Source organism: Drosophila yakuba, chromosome 2L, assembly GCF_016746365.2.
Source record: "Drosophila yakuba strain Tai18E2 chromosome 2L, Prin_Dyak_Tai18E2_2.1, whole genome shotgun sequence".
NCBI lineage: Eukaryota > Metazoa > Arthropoda > Insecta > Diptera > Drosophilidae > Drosophila > Drosophila yakuba.
Window position 1 is genome coordinate 29,098,176 of NC_052527.2, and position 13,943 is coordinate 29,112,118.

General features: G+C 39.3%; 1 protein-coding gene across 1 annotated transcript in view; it reads left to right on the forward strand.

Moving 5' to 3' along the window:
* The window catches only part of LOC120320432 (dipeptidyl aminopeptidase-like protein 6), a 410,598-nt gene that overhangs the window by 343,814 nt on the left and 52,841 nt on the right, over positions 1-13,943 (forward strand). The window lies entirely within an intron of this gene.

The following is a 13,943-nucleotide window of genomic DNA, read 5'->3' on the forward strand; positions in this document are numbered from 1 at the left end:
TGATCCTGATCAAAAATATATATACCTTATATGGTCGGAAACGCTTCCTTCTGCTTGTTACATACTTTTCAACGAATCTAGTATACCCTTTTACTCTACGAGTAACGGGTATAATGAGCACATCCTGGCCCTGCGAAGCATAGCCTCGCGGTAGTACCGCAGGGACTCCAGGATTTCTCGCACCACACAACACCGAAAAACGAGTACTTTCAAGTACTTGGCTTCTTGCTGAACAACGGCTAGACCCCGAGATAATAGAAATTGTTGACAAACTGGAAAATTGATAAATTGGCCGAAAACCTGTACAAAACGTATGATCTGCGAAAAGGTGTATTATATTGTAAGGTCCAAAGACTAGGTAGAAGAAGTTATTTTCCAGTTGTACCCAGAGCTTTCAAATGGTCAGTAATAAACCAGGTACACGAGTCCATAACGCATTTAGGGTGGCAAAAGACACTTGATAAAGTGTACCAGTATTACTGGTTCGCTAAATTGAACAAGTATGTCAAAAAATTTGTTTCAAACTGTATAACTTGTCGATCCGTGAAATCATCGTCCGGGAAGGTTCAGGCGGAACTTCATTCCATTCCGAAGACAAGTATACCGTGGCACACCATTCATATAGATATAACGGAGAAAACTAAGTGGCAAAAGCGATTTGAAGGAATGTGTTATTGTTCAGATCGATGCCTATACAAAGTTTGTTTATCTGTACCACACCTTAAAGATAGATGCCGAAAGCTGTGTCAGCGCTATGAAATCTTCCGTATCCTTATTTGGAGTACCAGATCGCATTATCGCAGAAAGTTCAACTTCACTACGGGAATGCGCCGTGCAAATGGGCAGTTGGAACGGGTGATGGGCATATTGAAAAATGTGTTGTCAATGGTAAAATAAAGTCAACGATCGTAGCACGATGCACTTGGCGAAGTCCAACTTGCACTGAATTGTAAACTGAGGCAGGTCCGTTGGAGATGTTGATTGGTAAACAGGACGCCTGTTGGATTAGTTCCCCCATGTTAGACCGAATGTGAACTCATGCTCCAGAAAATATGAATTTCTTAACGTCTTACGACAAATCCAGATTTGCTAGCAGTAGGGCAGCCGTTGACAAACACCACGTAGGTGACTATGTGCTATTGAAAAATTAAGAAAGACACCAAACCAAGTTAGATCCGAAATTCAGTCAATTTTTGGTAACTGAAGTATTAGAGGGTGACAGGTATGCGCTAAAGTCGTTGACGAGTAACCGATCGTTCAAGTATTGAGAATATAGAGAAATAGCTGAAATATAGAAATATTTTAATTAAGAGAAAAGCCCGCCAATGAGTTATTTTGTGAACGAGAGATATCCGTCTAGGTGAGACGATGAATTGCGAGTTTTCCATCTAGGTGAGACGAAGAATTGTGAGTTACCGTCGAGGCAAGACGATATATTGAGAGTTATCCGAAAAAAATAAGAAATAAGAAATAAAAAGTGATCCGTCTAGTGATGAAAGATGTGATCTTGATACCCTGGTTTCTCGGTATCAAAATCTTACACAAGGACGTGTAAATGTCAGAATGGCCGTGTCGGGGCGAAAATAATGGGTAAGCGCGTAGTCGCTGTTTACTTCTTCTCCATGTTCCTTTTGTTATTATGCGTGTTCCTATTTATTGTCAATGTGTGTGGATGAATAGATGAATTATCTATGAACGGGACTCTGCTAAAATGAGAGCGATAGAGCTGTTGCTGAACGTGGCCACTTGCGCTGCTTGGTTAGAGTGAGAAAGCGACAAATGAAAAGGGAACGCCAAAATTAAGATAAGAAAAAGCAGCCTGCATAAAACTGCACATTAATAGTTGAGAAGCCAAAGCATACGCAAGTGGACTCGTTGAATGTGCTCAGCTGTACAAATTGCGTAGTGTAAATCATCAGAGTGGCGCTAATATGGACGGACGGACGGACGACGAGGCTTCTGATATTAATAGCCCGACACACACATATCTAAATACTCGCACATCCATACACACTTATATATATACACACATATACGTACACATACATACAAGCATATATATATACTTACGTAGTTACTATTTTCTTGAGTCAAATAAATGATCCGTCTGTAACGAAGACAAAGATCAACGCTGAAGCCAAGTATAAATTAAAACACGAACGATTTCGGTGAGCGTCTTTATTTTAAAACTGTCAGCTTAAGACTGAATGTACAGAGTTTTGATCGGCTCGAAGTGAGTCGCGAGAAACGGAAATGTGTTTGTCAGCATTTTTATTTATTTGTGTTTAAGTGCATGCAAAAAGAATGATGAAGTTATACAACAATCATGCGCTTTACTTTTTTGTGGATTCAAGTTTCGTTATCTTGGTAATGCAGTTGGGTTTGTATCCTGTATTTCCATAATTGTTTTTGTTGTTTTTAGTTTTAAGTAGATACAAACTATACAAAATGTGAGGCTAATGAGTGATACAATAATAGAGACTGTAATATTATTATTTGATATTAGTTTTACAATGTCCTTATGTTCTATTGGTTTTATTTTTATTAGTTCAATGGGTGTGTACAATGGGGTTAGATTTATTTCGGGATTTAGGTGGTTTTCGTTTAATGTTATCTTTCCTATTTTAATTTTACATTGTTTTATTGTTATTATTTTATTGCCGTTAATTGTTACATTTTTATTTATTTCTTGGCAATCTTATTCTATAATAGTATTCTTTATGTTCCAAGTAAGGATATTGTTTGGTTCAACGTATTTAATTATCTGGTTAACTGTTGTGGGGACAAAATTGCAAATTGGTTTAGTTCTTTTTATAATGTTCTTAATACATTCGTTACTTATTTCTTTACTATTTTGATTATAAATTTTGCCATGTTCTTCAAAATAAGTATCTTTTTCGTTGTGATCGAGTTGGTACCCGTTATTATCTGGGTAAGGTATTATGTTAATTGTGTGGACAGTTTTTTGCCTAATGGGGATATGTGCTATGATAAGTATTTGGTTAGTACTAATCCAGGTTGATGTTTTAATTTGTAAGATGTTACTGTTGTCAACGTTCTCTAGTCTGTCGTAATTGAGTAATTTGGGATTAAATAGTCCTAGTCGTGAAAGTTGCATTCCCATTGCAATGTCTTCTATATACTCGGTAAATTGGATAAGTTCGTATATTAACTGTTCTCTGTTACTATGTTCGTCTAAGAATTCTTTTGTTCTTTGTATGTTTCTGTTAATGAGTTGAATTATGTCATTTATTTCATGTAGATTTATTGAACTTGTTGCTACTGATTCTAATTGTTTTTCAATCTTTGTTCGGTCATTGTTATCTAATGTTCCAAATAAATATTTAAACGCTGATCCTACTATGTTGATTAGTCCTCGTTTCTGTCTATTTGTCTGGTGTAAAGTTATTCCGCTAAGTTCTCTTCGCATTTTATTGTACAAAAGGTCAATTTGGGGAATATTAGTGTAGTTAGTTATCTTATTGTTAAAATAGTGGGTTAGGTTATCTATATCGGAAAGGTTTACGCGAAGACAATGATGTTCGTATTCTGAAGGGATTTGAATCGATTTATCGGAAAATATGAGGTATCCGTGGTTAGTGTCAATGTTGTTGATTTGAAGTTGTTGGGTTTGCATAATTTTGTAGACGTGAGGAGGAGTATTATGATGAACCAGGGGCCTGCAGAATGGGAAGTTCATTAATTTTTTTCTGTTTTTTAAATTGAGTTTTGTAGTAATCTATCTCTCTCTCTATTCCTATTGGTGATTTTATAATGGTCTTCGTCAGTTTGTTCGACGTTTTTTGTTAATTTAAAAGGGTTTTCTAATTTTCCTTTTTGTAATGGTCCCTTTCTGTATCTAGTGTCAACATTGTATTCGGTTCTGTTTTTGTTTATTTCGTTAATTCTAACTTCCTTATCGTGTTGAGTATCTTGAATTGGTTGTCCTAAATGAATATGTAAGCGGGGGTTTGTCCAGTAGTGTCGTTTTTGGTCTTGTGATTGTAGATGTAAAGGATTGTTTCTATTTTACTTAACTTGGTCTCGTTGTCGTCAGAATTTTTTATGATGCGAATTTTTTCATTTATAGTCTTGTGTAGCCTCTCTATGTCAGCGACACCTGTTTTCGTAGTGTTAAGTTGTAATTCTACGTCTTCGGTTTCGAGCCAACGTTTAAGGGCTAGGCTGGAGAATGCGCCGTCTCTGTCTGCTTTAAGAAGTCTAGGTTTCCCCAACTGATTAAATGTACGCATTAAGGCGTTTTTATATTCTATCCAGTCCTTTGTCTTTATCTGTTCGAGAGTGGCGAATTTGGAGTAAACATCGATACAGCTAATAGATACAAGAATAGATATCTATTACAAACTTATCGCGGCAATGTTCGGGTTTAGGGGTAATTTTCATTGGAATTTTTGTATTGCGGTGTTCTGTCTTGGCTAAGTTACAAACTCATTCATTGATTATATTTTAAATAAGGAGTTGGCTATTAGGAAAGTAGTAAGTTTCGCTAAAGAGTTTTACAGTTTTTTGAATTCCTGGGTGTAATAACTTTTCGTGTGTGTTTAGGATTAATTCTTTGAATTTTGCATAAGTAGGAATGTTTTTTAATAAGACGAGACTTCGGAAAATCTTTGTACACTTTGGATTCATGGTTTCTGTGTACGCGCTTTGAATCACTTCAAAGTCTGCATCGCTTTCGATGTAAAGGGCGCTATTCTTCGAACAAAAGTGGTTGAGTAAGTATTGTTTGGCTGTTTCGAAGGTCATTTCTGCATAGGAGATACGTACTATTTGTTTCTTGAAATAGGTTTCATATTCTGTATTATTATTGGGACCTTTCGAAAAATGATTTGTCTTTTATGGTAGTTTATTGCTTTTTCAGATAGGCCTATTAGTCCGCTACTATCTTCTTCCGAGCTATGTTGCGTGGATTCTCCGAAAAATGTCTGTTCTATTTTGGTTCTAGACAGTGCGTCCGCGACATGGTTTTCTTTCCCTTTGATGTACCTTATGTCGAAGTCGTACTCCGATAGTCTAATCTTCCATCTAGTCAACTTGGAGTTAGGCTCTTTTAGTTTGTGTAGCCAGCACAATGGTTGATGGTCAGAAGCTACTTCGAAGTGTCGCCCTAATAGATAATGTCTGAAAGTTTTGGTTGCCCAAACTATTGCTAATAATTCCTTTTCTATAGCGCTGTAATTGATTTCATGTTCATTTAGTGTTCTGCTGATGTAACTAATAGGGTGTCCGTCCTCTGATAAAACAGCTCCTAAAGCTACATTGCTGGCATCTGTTGTCAATGTAAATTTCCTCTCGAAATTCGGTATTTTTAGGATCGGATCTTCAGAGATTAATAATTTTAACTTTTGGAATGCTTTTAAGTATTCTAAACTGTTTATATCTATTGTTGCTCCTTTCTTTAGGCACTTGGTCAGGGGTTTGGCAATGTCTGAAAAGTTAGCTATAAATTTCCTATAATATCCTGTAAGTCCTAAAAAGGCTTTAATTTCTTTAGTTTTTCTTGGTAACGGATATTTAACTATAGCTTTGATTTTATCCGGGCTTGGTTTAATCCCGTCTTTAGTAATAACATGTCCTAAGAAAGTTGTCTCTTGTTTTAAGAACTCGCATTTATCTAGTTGTAATTTTAAGTTTGCCTGTGATAATTTTTCGAAAACGGCTTGTAAGGCTTGAAGATGTTCTTCTAAAGATGTGGAGAAAACTATGATGTCGTCTAGGTATACTAGACAGCATTTATTTAAAAGTGGACGGAGTAAATTGTTCATGCATCTTTGAAATGTAGCGGGGGCATTTTTAAGCCCAAATGGCATTCGTGTGTAATCGTTGTGTCCATATTTTGTAGAGAAGGCAGTTTTGGCTATTGACTCTGAGTCCATTTCTATTTGATGAAAGCCCTTTGCAAGATCTATTGTTGTGAAATAATTTGACTTCCCTAGTTTCCCTAATATTTCATCTATGTTTGGTATGGGGTATCTGTCGTTTATTGTTATTTCGTTCAATTTCCTATAATCTATTACGATACGAAGCTTCTGCTGTCCAGAAGCATCTAGTTTTTTAGGTACGACCCAAATGGGGCTACAGTATGGTGAATTACTTTCTCGGATAATGTCCTGTTCTAACATATCCTGGATCTGTTTTTCTACTTCCTTTTCATATGTCTGTTGGTAACTATAAGCTTTAGAGTAGACGGGGATATTGTGTGTGGTGTTAATAATATGTTTTTCTTGGTTTGTGAACGTGAGCTTGTCACCTTCGCGAAATTGGATGTCTTGGTATTTTGTCAGTAGATTGGTTAGTTTCAGTTTTTCTTCTACGTTAAGGTGTTCTAATCGGAACAAGTTCTCCTGAAGTGTGGAGGTTTCTAAGTAAGTGGGGTCTTGTGGAAATGAAGTGTCCATTTGAATATGGTTCTGTTCTGTAATGTTGTTACCGTCTTTTATCTTGTATATTTTGTTATATTTGTTATTACTCTATTGGCAGTTTTATTTTTATAGTCGATTATTGCTTTGGCTTCGGACAACAATTTGCGTCCAATCAGCATGTCATAATGATCTGAGAACTGGTGGATCAAGAACTCTTGGGCAATAGGGAAGTAGTTGTTAGGTGGTATATTCGTAAGTTCATTAATTATTAACGGGCCATTACTGGTGTGGATTAGGTAATTGGTTTCTTGTGTTGGTGTTTGAAAAATATTTCGCGTGAGCATATTTATCGTAGATCCTGTATCAATTAGACATTTCAATTCGGTATTATTGTGTTTGATCGTTATATATTGGCTTGATCCGGGGCTACTAGCCGAAAATTTTCTGCTTGTTCGGGGTCGTCTGGTTCGTTGTCATTTGTTGTCGGTGTCTCCTTTTCTGTTGTTTCTGAATTGTCATAGTTCTGTTCAGGGGGACATTGAATTAATTCTGGGGTATAGTTCGATTGATAGGGATAAGGCTGAGGTTGAAAATATTCTGGATAGTAGGGATAATAGTAATTATAGTTATAAGGATATTCGGGTTGATTAGACGATACTTCTTGGTATCTTATCTCTTCTGTGCTCATTTTAGACTGTCCGCTGTCTGATGGTCTCTGTCTTTTTATTGGGTTATTAGTCCGTACGTTTCCGGTTTGTGGATATGTGGTAGGCATGTGAGTGATTTTGGTCAAAAATATTTTGTCGGTTAAAAGCTGTGTTTGGTCTGGTTGCTTGTATCAGGGGTATGTTAGGTTATGGGTAGATAGGTCTATTTTGATATTAAGGTATCGGATTTGTGTTAAACCTGGGTACATGAGAATATGCTTGGTGATAGGGTTGATAGACGTTCTTATAGAATGGTTGGAAGGGTGCAAGGGGTCTGGTTTGATTGCTCATTTGCCTGTTTTGGGGAGTGTTTGTTACTTTGTTTGGAATTGAAGTTGGCTTTATATTATCTTTACTTGAGGTTGGTGCCTCGTAAAGACCTTTTTCTTGTAATATGTTTATTAATGATCTCAGGTTTGGAATATTACAGTTAATTATTCTGAGATAAATGTGGCTTGGAAGTTTTTGAATTAGATTTTCGATGCTGGTTTGTATTAATCTAGTATATAGAGTGGTTTCATTAATATTGTTTTCTAGTTCTAATTTACTTATAAGTATCTGCCGTTTTCTTTCGGCTTCTTCAAGGAAATGACGAATGTTACCTCGATATTGTGTGTTCCTGAATTCCTCTAGAAGTTGGTGGTTCGGTGCTTGGGGCTTGTAGTTAAGTATAAGTTGAGTCCTGAGTTCACTCCAGTTGCTGAGGTTGGTCACTCCGAGGGCGCGGATAACATCGCCACTGATGTTCCGTTCGATGTGTCCAAAGATTATTAACTTCTGCCTTTCATCTGTAGTCTGATAAAGAGCCAAGATGAAGTCGATGCGACTGATGAGAGTGTACAAGGTGTTAGGATCTCCGTTGAAAACCTCGATTGCGTGTATTTGTCTTTCGACTTGAATCATATTCGAGTCAGACAGTTCTATTTGTGTTGGCGCTGCTACTGCCATTGTGGTTTGTTGGCTTTGAATTTTGATTAATGTTTGTGTATATGCTGTTGGTTTATTTGTCGGTTCGTAACTTGGGTAGGGTTTCTTGTAGTTCGCTCACTTATTATTATAATATTTCACTTAGTTGCACTGTTATCGTTATAATTCGTTTTAGTTGTAATTGAGTTTATTTAGTCTTCATTTAATTTAGCTGTTATTATTATGGTTCACTTAGTTCACTTAAGTTTATTTAGTTTTCACTAAGTTACACTGTTATTATTATTTTTCGTTTATTTCTGGTTAAGTTTATTTTTCGCTTAGGTTAACTGTTGTTATTGTAGTACACTTAGTTGTATTTACGTTTATTTGGTTTTCACTTAGTTTAGCTGTTATTATTTGTTGCACACTTTGCTATTTCGCTTTGTTTTGAGTAACCTTTTGTGGATTTACTACTCAGCGAATTCAAAGGCGTCTTCTTAAAATTTTTATAATTTTAAGTTGTTTCACGTTCACAATCACTTTGTGGGATTAGGTACACCGTTGGTTGGCACTTTTTGTTGTGAACCGATTGTACCGATATTACCGACGCGATTTGCGAAAGTTCTTTAGCGGATGATGATTGAAGAATTTAATAGGGTTTCTATCGCATCAACAATGTTTCATCCTACCGACTGCGCCACTTACGTAGTTACTATTTTCTTGAGTCAAATAAATGATCCGTCTGTAACGAAGACAAAGATCAACGCTGAAGCCAAGTATAAATTAAAACACGAACGATTTCGGTGAGCGTCTTTATTTTAAAACTGTCAGCTTAAGACTGAATGTACAGAGTTTTGATCGGCTCGAAGTGAGTCGCGAGAAACGGAAATGTGTTTGTCAGCATTTTTATTTATTTGTGTTTAAGTGCATGCAAAAAGAATGATGAAGTTATACAACAATCATGCGCTTTACTTTTTTGTGGATTCAAGTTTCGTTACGTTATGTTGTGTATTTATGCACGCGCAAGATTGTATGCGCGTTGTTTTTGTTAGGTTTAAGTTTATGTAAGCGTAATATGAGAAGCATATTATGCTACTATATAGTATTTATATCCGTTACTCGTAGAGCAAAAGGGTATACTAGATTCGTTGAAAGGAGGCAGAAGGAAGCGTTTCCGACCATATAAAGTATATATTTTCTTGATCAGGATCAATAGCCGAGTCGATTTGGCCATGTCCGTCTGTCCGTTCGTCTGTCTGTCCGTCTGTCTGTCTGTCCGTCCGTATGAACGCTGAGATCTCAGGAACTGCAAAAGCTAGAAAGTTGAGACTAAGCATACAGACTCCAGAGACATAGACGCAGCACAAGTTTGTCGATTCATGTTGCCACGCCCACTCTAACGCCCACAAACCCCCTTAAACTGCCACGCCCACACTTTTGAAAAATGTTTTGATATTTTTTTATTATACCCGTTACTCGTAGAGTAAAAGGGTATACTAGATTCGTTGAAAAGTATGTAACAGGCAGAAGGAAGCGTTTCCGACCATATAAAGAATATATTTTCTTGATCAGGACCAATAGCCGAGACGATCTGGCCATGTCCGTCCGTCTGTCCGTTCGTCTGTTCGTCCGTCTGTCTGTCCATATGAACGTCGAGATCTCAGGAACTACAAAAGCTAGAAAGATTAGATTAAACATACATACTCCAGAGACATAGACGCAGCGCAAGTTTGTCGATTCATGTTGCCACGCCCACTCTAACGCCCACAAACCGCCCAAAACTGCCACGCCCACACTTTTGAAAAATGTTTTGATATTTTTTCATTTTTGTATTAGTCTTGTAATTTTCTATCTTTTAACAAAAAACTTTTTGCCACGCCCACTCTAACGCCCACAAACCGCCCAAAGATGCTACGCCCACACTTTTGAAAAATAATTTGATATTTTTTCATTTTCGTATTGGTCTTGTAAATTTCTATCGATTTGCCAAAAAACTTTCTGCCACTCCCACTATAACGCCTACAAACCGCCAAAAGCTGTGTTTAAGACTCTCCTTCTCCCTTCCACTAGCTGAGTAACGGGTATCAGATAATCGGGGAACTCGACTATAGCTTCTCTCTTGTTTTTGTATTGGTCTTGTAAATTTCTATCAATTTGCCAAAAAACTTTTTGCCACGCCCACAAACCGCCCAAAGCTGCAACGCCCACACTTTTGAAAAATGTTTTAATATTTTTTCATTTTTGTATTAGTCCTGTAAATTTCTATCGATTTGGCAAAAAACTTTTTGTCACGCCCACTCTAACGCCCACAAACCGCCAAAACTGTCAGTGTTGAAGACTCTCCTTCGCACTTTCACTAGCTGAGTAACGGGTATCAGATAGTCGGGGAACTCGACTATAACGTTCTCTCTTGTTTTGTAGTGTTTTTTTCCGTCCTCATTATTGGTCACTCCTATGGGAGTTTTATTATGCCTGGTGAATATAGCGACAAGAGCAAGCAAAGGTTGTCCTTACCCTCAGCGAAGACTTTCAGTAGAGTCAGACCGAATAGCGAATCATCTAACTACTCTCCGACAAGTCCGTTGTCCCAACATCGTCCGTCAATACTCCGGTTACCACCAGATCAGCCACCAAATTGTCCCAGTCCAAAGCCAATGCAGCCCTCTCAAAATATTTTGCTGTCAGCGATCGTGTTAGCAAATTTAACACGCCGAGCAGAAGCGCTGTCGCTGTTCCCCCTTAGCGACAGACTTGCAAGAATCGTCTTGACCAGACCTGTTCCTCCGTCCTTATTGGAGAAGAGACAGACGAGACGATGACAGCCATGCAATCCAAATATGACTATTGTTATTCTGTCCATGAAAGCTGTGCAGCTCATCTTAGTAAGCAAATCGATGCTACAACTCCCAGAGCATAGCAGGCAGCGACTACTGTAACTTCCAGTGGGAGCCGACTGCCCCCTTGCGACACTGAGATTTTCAGTGGCGACTATTTGCGCTGGGCCACCTTTTGAGACCTGTTTACAGCCATTTATATAAACAATCCAAGGCTGACTGATGTTAAGAAACTGTTCTAACTCCAAAACGAGTGGCGAAGCTCATGACACAAATGATGGCTTCGTTTTGGCTTGGTCAAATTTGACACAACGTTTTGAAAATAAACGCATCTCGCATGAGTCGGATCCAGCGATCAAACACCCTCAGCGCACTGTCCAGGGTTGCTTAACCGCGCTGGAAATCTCTAAGGTTAAAACTGAGATTGTCTTTTGGTGTTTCTGTGCTCCTCCAAACTCCGCAAACAAACTTTGTCCTTATGGGAGCAATCGCTTCACGGGAAAACAGACATTAAACTTCTTCCTCCAAGAGAGGTATAGAACTCTCGAGGTTATTGAGGATATTAAACCTAATTCTACTGCACAGAACTTGCAGAAGTCCAAAAAGGATCCTGTGCCTCTGAAAAGGATCCCATCATTCGAGAATAAAGTTAATATCAAACCACAGTCGTGCAAACGGTGCTCCAACGAAAATCATCCGATCCGTTTATGTCCGTAGTTCCTACAAATGCCCGTCCAAGATCGCTGCACATACATCAAACAGCAAAAGCTTTGTTTAAACTGTTTTACACGCCCACATCACGTTGCTTAATGTACAAGCATCCGTAATTGTTTCACATGCAAAGGACGCCATAACACTCTGCTTCACCGTGGCGTCAATCCGCAAACTCCTGCGGCGTCTTCCAGATCGGCAACCGCCGTCATTCCAACAGGCTCACATAATCCGATACACTCCACTAATTCCCCAAATGTTCAGAATTGTTTCGTCTCCAACACTCAGAATGTCCTATTAGGAAACGCAGTGATTAATATTTGTCATCGTGTAACATGCTTTAAGGCTCGTGCCTTGATCGACTTCGGATCTCAGGCGACCCTATTTCAGAACGCATATTCAACATAGTGAGACCCATTTTCCAAAATGTCCATGAACCAAGCCGTAGCTGCAAGGCTTCAGAAGATATGTCAGTTCTATTGGTTCTCCATCCAAACCTCGCATCAAGATCGACGCTTTGGTCTTCGTCTTTACTCAGCTGGCTGGCAATCTTCCATCGTTTCCGATGCCTCCCAACTTCGTAAGTAAAATTCCTGATTTACCACTGGCTGATCCTTCCTTTTACCAGAGTTCGCAGATCGACGTGCTTATTGGCGCAGACATCCTCCCGACAATTCTCCTAGGCGGCTCCAGATCCAATATTTGTGGGTCACTTCTCAGTCAAGAGACTATTTTCGGGTGGATCTCTTCAGGTCCTGTGAAAGATCTAGCCAATATCAGGGTGATTTCGGCGTTTACCACACGCGTCTCGATCAGCCAAACCCAAAGACTCGAAAACCTTTTAACATACCTTTTACCATCGAAGATGGTAGACAAGCCAGATTCCGACTGCGAGTGCAACTTTGTTCGCACCCCTACCAGGAATAATGAGGGAAGGTATGTTGTGACTCTCCCATTCAAGACTCCTGACAGCATAAGCTTGGGACTTTCAAGATCCATAGCTTTGTCTCAATTTCTCCGAAACAAGGTTCAAAAAGAACCCCGAATTGAGACTCCAATACGGTTCGATAGTCCAGAAGTATTTGGACCTGGGCCACATGCGAGAGGTTCCTCCTAGTAATAATAGCGACAACTTTTACTTGCCACATTTTGTTGTATTTAAAGTATCAACGACTTCCTTCATCCAGGACCAGTCCTCCAATTTGTACACACGATTCAGATTATTAAATGGCGTTTTTTCCGCTAGGTATTCAACGCCGATATAACCAAGATGCATCGGCAGATCCTTGTTCATCCGCAACATACTCGCTTTCAGAGGATTCTCTTTCGCACCAAAGAAGAAAGAATCTGTGACTATGAGATGCAAACGGTCAAGTTTGGCATAAATTGTGCCCCGTTCCTAGCCATCCGGGTTTTGCAACTTCTTTCCGAGGATATCCTTTCGCAATATCCCATCGCGAGTCATATTCTAAAAAGGACGTTGACGATGTCCTGGATGGCGCACACCATATATAGGATGTCATTGTGTCAAAATGTGAACTGCGGGAAGGTCTAGCGTCAGCAGGGTTCCCCCTTAGGAAGTGGATCTTCTCCGCGACATTCGTATCCCTAGATGGGTACATTTCCATCCTAAGGCGCTTATTCAATATCATGGTTTTTGTGATGCCTCCCAAAGGGCATGTGGAGCGGCAATATACGTTCGTGTAGAATGCAATGGTATGGTATCCACTCATCTTCTCCCTGCAAAGACACGAGTTGCACCCATTAAGACAATATCTTTACCACGTTTAGAACTGTGCGGTGTCGTGTTGCTAGAACAATGCGCAGCGCTCCCTCCTTCCCTTCCAGGAGGCTCCAATTTTTCATTTTGAACTGAGTCTACGATTGTTTTGGCATGGCTACAAAAGCCTCCGTGGCCTTCATGACTTTCGTGGCAAATTGGGTTGCGAAAATTGCCCAGAGCCCAGTTGACGAAACGTGGCACCATGTCAAGTCCGAACAGAACTCTGCCGATCTGGCAAGCAGAGGGGTGTCAGCTCAGAACTTACGGGATAGCCAGCTGTGGGGGCAAGGGCTCCAATGGCTGAGTAGCGCACGAGAGCTGTGGCTCCTTTGGTTTGTTGGTATATCGGAAACGGACCTGGAAAAGCGTCCAGTCAAAAATTGTTTTCTGGCCGTTCCGAATCCGTATGATTTCTCCACGCGATTTTTCAACTTCAATCGAGTAGTCCGAGCAACTGCGATTATCCAACGCTTCATAAGTCGATGCAAAAATCCCGATATATTTCCTTTCGAATTTAGCGTAGACTAATTAGCCCAAGCACAAGAAAGGCTGATACAGTACACCCAAAGAGCAGGATTTGCGACAGTACCTTGGCTAACCTTAATCCATTCCTAGATCC